The 7,594-nt window shown below is 53.9% G+C and overlaps 1 long non-coding RNA gene across 1 annotated transcript in view; it reads left to right on the top strand.

The window, feature by feature from the left end:
- LOC106728274 overlaps nt 1-3,861 on the top strand; it is a 4,538-nt gene extending 677 nt beyond the window's left edge. Inside the window, exons 2-4 of the long non-coding RNA XR_001364553.1 lie at nt 61-174; nt 1,175-1,610; nt 3,763-3,861. This is a non-coding gene — a long non-coding RNA (uncharacterized LOC106728274). The remainder of the gene's footprint in view (nt 1-60; nt 175-1,174; nt 1,611-3,762) is intronic.
- Nucleotides 3,862-7,594: the final 3,733 nt, after the last annotated feature.

Raw genomic sequence — 7,594 nt, 5'->3', positions numbered from 1 at the left:
CCCTCTCCTCCCCTCCCCTCCCCCTAGGTCCCCTCCTGTCCCCTGAGGTCATCTCTGTAGGAATGTGTGTCGCAGGCCCTTTCCGGAAGTGCTTACTAGAGGAGAGGACTGCCCATCACTTCCAAAGCCAAGCCAGGGGGAGCTGGGCTTCCTTGGAGAAGAGCTGGAGGAGAGGTAAGATCTCTCAGCGCCCCGCCCTAGCGGACAAACCCGAGACTTCTCAGAGTACCGATTTCAGGGTTAAACCTTGACAGGGATAAGGTTTAAATTCCATTTTATTTTCCTCCCTTGGTCATGGGGGGGGGGGGCGGGGGGAGGCACACGCCCAGCGCTGTCACACGAGGGAAAACATGATGTCATTAGGAGCTGCTGATACACCATCTTGCTGAGACTCAGCCATGGCCAGCAGAGTTGGTACATTCCAGTCCACCGTCTGCATCCCGGAGCAGCCAGGCCCTGAGAGGTCGCTCTGACCTGCTCCTGTCCCCCCCCTGCAGGGGGAGGGTCTTCATGCCGAGACAGTTCAGGAACAGCGCCTGGCGCCCGCGTCACACCCACAGAGAGAAGAGCCCTCCTGATGGGAACATTCGCAATTACTCTCTAAACCCTGAGGAAGAACAATGCACGGAGCGGGGACCCAGGGGCTCAGCGCTCCGCGTGCTCAGACACCGATGCCACTCATTCAGTTCCAAGTGGTCCTGTCTGTGAGCCTGGCCCTGAGCTGGACAGTGGGGACACAGTGGGGATGAGACAGACGCCCCCCTCACCCTGAGCCCTGCCTTTCTGCTCCCCGCTCGCCCGGCTCTGCCTCTGACCGAAGCCTGTGGAAGGCTTTCCTCGGCTCCCCCAGCCAGCGAAAGCCCCTCCCGGCCCACACCCAGCCTGTGCTGCCCCAGCCCAGCTGCACACGCTCACGGGTCTGCCAAGAGCCACTTCCATCCGAAGGCGGTAACTCTCCGGTGATTGGGTGGTGGTATGAGAAGTAACCCAAAGGCCTGTTCAGAAAATGAGATCAAAGTTGGCAGCCTCCAAAAAAGAAAAAAGAAAGAAAGAAAAGTTGGCAGCCTCCTGGGCCCTCCCCAGACAGATCATTTAGTTCAGGCCAGGCTGCAGCGGTGCCCCTGCTTCTTTTCTTTCTCTGCTGTCTTTCTCATCTGCCTGGTGCCCCATCCAGGTCTTCTCTTTCGGAAGCTTCCTGTGCCAGGGGCCTGCCCACCCCTGCGCCCACCCTGATGAACCCAGGTGCCACCTTCCTAAGGCAGTTCACCCACGTCCTCAGGGGCCTGGAACCCCTCAGCCCAGCACAGAGCCCTCTGCAAGGTCTCTTCTGTGGCTGTGAGGCTCCGTGTGGAGGGTGCTCAGATGTGCCCCCTTAACCGCAGTCCTCCACACTCCCTCCTCCTGGACCACACCAGACTCCTTTCCTGGGTTCTGCTGCTGACTGCCCGTGGCCGTTCACAAGCCCAGCCTGATAACGTGCAGGGTGAATGAACATGCCGTGGTGAATGAACATTTTAAAGGCACAAACAGAAGTGATGGCTCCAAGCTGAAAATACCCTCGAAGCCACAAACTCTGTTACCTTCAAAGAAGCCAGAGTCAGACCTCTGAGGTTTGTTGTTTTTCTTTTGTTTTTTAATGCACCAACGAGTTCAATGAGTGAATGAATGAAATCAGCTCCTCTTTTTTTTTGAAACTTTTTTTTAATGGATTTCAGAGAGGAAGGGAGATAGAAACATCAGTGATGAGAATCATTGATTAGCTGCCTCCTGCACGCCCCCTACTGGCGGGGGGGGGGGATCGAGCCCGCAACACGGACATGTGCCCTGTGCTGGAATTGTGGAATTATATCTGGGACGCTTTAGTCCGCAGGCCGATGCTCTATCCGCTGAGCCAAACCAGCCTGGGCAGAAATCGGCTCCTCTTAGATAATGTCTCCCTCAGGAAATGGGGCCTCAAGACAAAGGCATCCCAACCACTACCAAATTCCACTGTTTCAAATCAGCCTTACAGATGAGCTAGGACTGTAAGATCCCCCTAGCACCAAAGCTCTGAGCTCGACCGTTCCCCTAAATAGCCTTTTAGAGCGCCCCACATCTGAGTAGAAAATGCCGGCTTCACCGCTGTGCTGTCAGGCCTGGCTCCCTCTTTCTCCTTCCCCTGAAAGGGCCTCTGGTCTTTCCCAGCTGCGGAGTAGCAGGGAACACACAGCTCCCCCAGAGCTGAGGGGCCGCCAGAGGGAAGGCTGGCCCTGCCCCAGTCGGCTGGCCTCCCGTTCTGCAGGGACACTCCTCTCTCCCAACAGGCAGGGAACTTCTGGAACTTCTAAACAGCACATCCTCGGCCCGCCCAGGCCCCACAACATCCTGTGCCCCAGTTTACAAGCTTTTAGTGGCAACTAGCACATTTGGCAAACCTTCCCGCGTGCGAGCCAAGCCAGGCCCTTTTCCCCAGGACCCAACTGACAAAGGGACACTAGGTTGGGACAAAAATGGGGTCCAGCCAGACAAGCCCCAAGCCTTGGTCCTCTGGGCCAAGTCTGGAGAGGTCCGGAGGGACATGTCCTCGGCTGGCCTCCACCACAGGCAGGCTGGTCCCAGGTCTCAGGATGCATCAGTGATTCCAGGCAGGGCTCCATCCCCAGCCCACACTCAGCCAGGACCTGCTCAGGGACTCTCCAAGTGTCCCAGAAACCCGATGCTCTTTTCAGTGCAGGCTCCGCTAGGGTCTGGCGGGGGGGGGGACGGACGGACAGCAAGACCCTCTCTGTGGGCCCCTACTGTGTCTGGAAGGTCCAAAAAGCATCTCTCTCCATCAGAGACAGCACCAGATCTCTGCTTTGAGACAACTTTAAAGAGAACGGTGTTTTGAAAGCTCAAGGCATGTTCTGGGCTTGGCTTTGGTTCTAGAACCAAAACACAGTACTCTCCCATGACTATGGAAATCCTGGAGGCAGCGAGCCCAGCCGAGGGAACCGCAGCTTCCTCAGTTACCCAGGCTGTGCCCTGTCTAGATTTTGCTGGAAGGCCTCCATGAAAAGGCCTTCAGGCTGGTCCTCCCTTCAGGCTGTCTAACTGGAATGCCTGCCACCTACTATTGAAGACAATGACTTGAGCCCCAGCCCACCAGGTGTGGGCACCTCATCATTGTGTCCCCCTAACCTCACAGTCCCTCTTCCCTCCTGCCCCTACTACCAGCTGTGCCCAGGATTCTCAGAGGGTTCGTGCTTCCTCTGTGACCTGTAGCTCTGACTTCCTGTCTTCCCCTCTCCCCTCCATCTGCATCCCGCCTCCCATAGCTGATGTCCTCTCCATTCCTGCATCCCCCTCCAACTCATACAAGGCCAACAGGCAGAGCAGCAGATTTTACTCACAGTTTGGGATCATGGAAGGGAATCACGGTAATTGCATTAGAATCTACTCATAGCCCTAGCTGGTTTGGCTCAGTGGATAGAGCGTCGGCCTGCGGACTAAAGGGTCCCAGGTTTGATTCCGGTCAAGGGCACAGGCCTGGGTTGCGGGCTTGATCCCCAGTAGGGGATGTGCAGGAGGCAGCCAATCAATGATTTTCATCATTGATGTTTCTGTCTCTCTCTCTCCCTCTCTCTTCTTAAAATCAATAAAAAGATTTTTTTTAAAAAAGAAGAGTCTACTCATAGACATAACTCTCCAAAAACTCAATCAACCACTCCCCGCCTCAGAAAATTTCTCACTCTTCCCTAAGTCACAACTTCTGCTACCCACTCCAGCCTCTCTCCTCTCTAGATCCCTCTATGCAGACCCCAAGTTCCCATGGATTTCTCCTGCAGAGTCATTTGTCTTGCCCTCAGCAAGCCCAGAGGATCTCACGGTTCTCACCAGAGTGGCTTCCCCATCGGGGTTCATCTCAGCCTCATCCTTCTGACAGACATTCACCTCCAGGGAGATGCACCTGGCCCCCAGAATGAACAGCTCAGTGTTTTGTTTTCAAGGTAACATTTTCTCCCTGGCCACCAACACCCACCCCCGCATCCCCTCACATCTGGTATCCCTGACAGTCAAGAAATCCACCCCAAATCATTCCTGTTCTCATGTGGCTTGTTTTTGTTTTGTTTTGTTTTGTTTTTAGTCCTCTATGGTCATGGGGCACCCCTAACCCATATCCTTGTTGTAGAAAATGATCCAGTTAGGCCTTGGCCAGGTGGCTCAGTTGGTTATAGCATCGTCCCAATACGCCAAGGTTGTGGGTTTGATCCCTGGTCAGGGCACATTCAAGAATCAACCAATGAGTGCATAAATAAGTGGAACAACAAATCAATATTTCTCTTTCTCTCCCTTCCTCTCTCTCTAAAATCAATCAGTAAAATTTTTTAAAGAAAATAATCCAATTAAAAATAAGTCAGCATAAGACCAACACCAGCCCTAGCCGGTTTGGTTCAGTGGATGGAGCGTTGACCCCCCGCCCCAGGTTCAATTCCGGCCAAGGGCACATGCCTGGGTTGCAGGCTCGATCCCCCCCCCATGTGGGGTGTGCAGGAGGCAACCGATCAATGATTCTCATCGATGTTTCTATTCCTCCCTCTTCCTTCCTCTCTGAAATCAATAAAAATATATTAAAAAAAAAAGACCAACACCAAAGGACAAATGCTGGATGATTCCACTTGCATGTGAACATACTCTGAGGTACCTAGTAGTCAAATTCCTAAAGACAGAAAGCAGAATGGTGGTTGCCAGGGGCTGGGGAGAGGAGAGAATGGGAGTTAGTGTTCAGTGGGTATGGAGTTTCCGTTTAAGAAGATGAAAACATTTTTATTTCATTTTTTAAATGTTTTTATTTATTTCAGAGAGAGGAAGGGAGAGAGAGAGAGAAACATCAATGGTGAGAGAATCATTGATCAGCTGCCTCTTGTACTCCCCCTACTGGGTATCGAGCCCACAACCCAGGCATGTGGCCTGACTAGGAATCGAACTGTGACCTCCTGGTTCATAGGTCAATGCTCAACCACTGAGCCGCCCTGGCTGGGTGAAAACGTTTTTAAAGATGGATGGTGGTGATGGTTGCACAACAATGGGACTATACTTAATGCCACTGAACTATACACTTAAAAGTGGTTAAAACTGTCAATTTTATGTTACATATATTTTACCACAATAAAGAAGTAATGTCAGCAGCATTCACTCTGACCACCCAGAGACACTTGCAGTTAACTCAGCAAAGGGGGGTTTTCCCTCTGCCACCTTGGGTCACAGCAGCTCTGTGAGCCCCGTCCCAGGGTTCCCTGCTCCCAGACTCACCATCAGACCTCACCCAGAGTAAAACAGAACCACAGAGGCGTGGCAACCAGAGCAGGAGCCTTCAGACTAACCCTAGCTCAGTTGCTAACTGCACTCTCAGGCGAGTTACTGAATCAATCGCAACGCCCTTAGCCCTTATAAAGAAATCGGAGGCGACAATAGCAGCCCTGAGGGAGATGACGGATGTGAACACTGAGAGTGTGTGCAAGCTGACTTCACCATCTCCTACTGCACTTGGTCAAATAAAAACATCTGGAACATAAGACGGAAGTTGCTTCCTGAAAATAAGCAGGTAGACAGCCAATAACTCAGTAAATACACCAAAAACTAATGCTTTGGTTTTCAGTCACCATCCCTATCCAAGGTGGGATGAAGCGGTTCTGCACAGTCTGTCCCCACCCCGAGACCCCATTTTGTGGAGATACTGATTTTCTCCACGATGAGCTTTGATTCAGAGCCAGGTTCCAGCTTTGCCCACAGGCGGCCACGGCGTTGCCTCAATGAGGCGTGGAGTGGGGTTCTGAGCAGGAGCTAACTGGAGAGGGAGTATGAGAGAAGCGTACATACGAGTTGTATCCCATGAGTACATATTCAAAACCGCTCCTTCCAGCCCAGCCCGTGTGACTCAGGGGTTGAGCGTCGACCCAGGAACCAAGAGGTCGCTGGTTCGATTCCCAGTCAGGGCACATGCCTGGGTTTCCGGCTCATCCCCAGTAGGGAGCGTGTAGGAGGCAGCTGATTGATGATGTTCCTCTCATTGATGTTTCTATCTCTCTGTCCCTCTCCCTTCCTCTCTCTCTAAAAATCAATAAAAACATATTAAAAATCAAAGATGGCTCCTTCTAATAATGTTCAAAGTGCTCTAATACGTTGACATGACTGTCAAAAGACTGGTGGAATGGTGCCGGTGCCAGAAGGGTGGCCACCAGACAGACCACAAACCCCATGAAGAAGGTGGTCAAAGGTGGCTGCAGTTGGCTGAGTTGGCTGCCCCTCGGTCTGACCACGCTGGTCTCACTGCTGTTAGAACCACCAGCCCTGGCTCTGCTTCCACAGGACCTAGGTCATAGCCCTTCTCTACAAGAAGGGCCTCTCTTTCCCTCAGGCCTAAGAAGGAAGTTCAGGTCACCATGGCCTGATAAATCCACACCTGGCCCTTCTCCTTCCTCCCTCTTGCCACCCCTCCTCACCAGGACCCTGTCTGGTGCTTCTCTCAGCCTCCCCTCCCCTCCCCTTCGAGAAGTGACTTGTCAATGGGGAGCAGAGAGAGAGACGTCCCAGGACTCCAAGTCTCCAGCCTCTGCCACAACTCCAGACTGCCTCACAGGGACCAGCTCGGCCCAGATGGAAATCATCTGGTGAAGGCTGCACGCTGATTTCACCCATAATTACGTTATGCTCACCCACACCCATTCCCACATCGCCTCCTCCCACGCCCCCTTCCCACTCACGCAGGGCGGTGCCAAGAAGTGAAAATGGAGGCAGCCCTGAAGGCACCCTGACAGGCGATCTGGGGACACAACCGGAGCCCAAGGCTTGGCCTGCGAACAACTTCAGGCCCATGACCCGGTCCGGCCCAGCCTCCCGCGCAGCCACTGCGCCTCAGCTGCAGAATCTGGAACATCAAAGGCCGAATCTCTCCTCAAAGCACAGGAAGGGGTAGCCGAGATTCCCGAGAAGCCAGCTCCCTCGGAGTGGCCTGTCCCCTCCCCTCCCCTGGGCCTCCCGGTGGCTGGTGGCCTTCACCAGATGATTTCCTTGCTGTGGGCCCCACAGCCTCGCCCACACCAGCCAGAGGGGTCTGCGAGTCATCACACCCAAGGTCCAAAGACCCAGAGTTGTGAGGCTTTGAGAATGTCACTGTGAGTTCCAAAGTCCTTCTCTTCCATTTTGTGGGCTTTTAACTTTTCTGAATTCTCCAGGCAGGGCAGACCAAGGGGACTTTGATCCCAGGGGCACGGGGTGGAATAAACTGTTAACTGCAAATGGGGCCTCATCCGGCCTGCTCTCCACCCTTCCTCTCTAGGCGGCCTGCGTAAGAGCGGGCCTGCTGGGCTCACCTGACCACACCTTCCCGGGAGGGAGCCGGTGGCGGCGGGTAGGGCTTGGGGAGCAGAGCAGTCACTTGGACTGGGAGGGGGAGGGAACTGTAGACACAACCCCCATTCCTGAAAGCCAGAGCGGTTCCTCACAAGAAACCATGAAGCACAAACAGCCCGACACTAGCGCAGCCTGGAACGTCTGAGCCACCACCTCCTCCCCCAGCTACCCTCTCCACGGCTCCACCGGGCAGGGTGGGGGTGGGGGAGAGCACTGCCCCCCC

The sequence above is a fragment of the Myotis brandtii genome, unplaced genomic scaffold (assembly GCF_000412655.1).
Source record: "Myotis brandtii unplaced genomic scaffold, ASM41265v1 scaffold581, whole genome shotgun sequence".
NCBI lineage: Eukaryota > Metazoa > Chordata > Mammalia > Chiroptera > Vespertilionidae > Myotis > Myotis brandtii.
The sequence above is the reverse complement of the archived record's forward strand: the minus strand, read 5'-3'. Positions and strand labels throughout refer to the sequence as shown.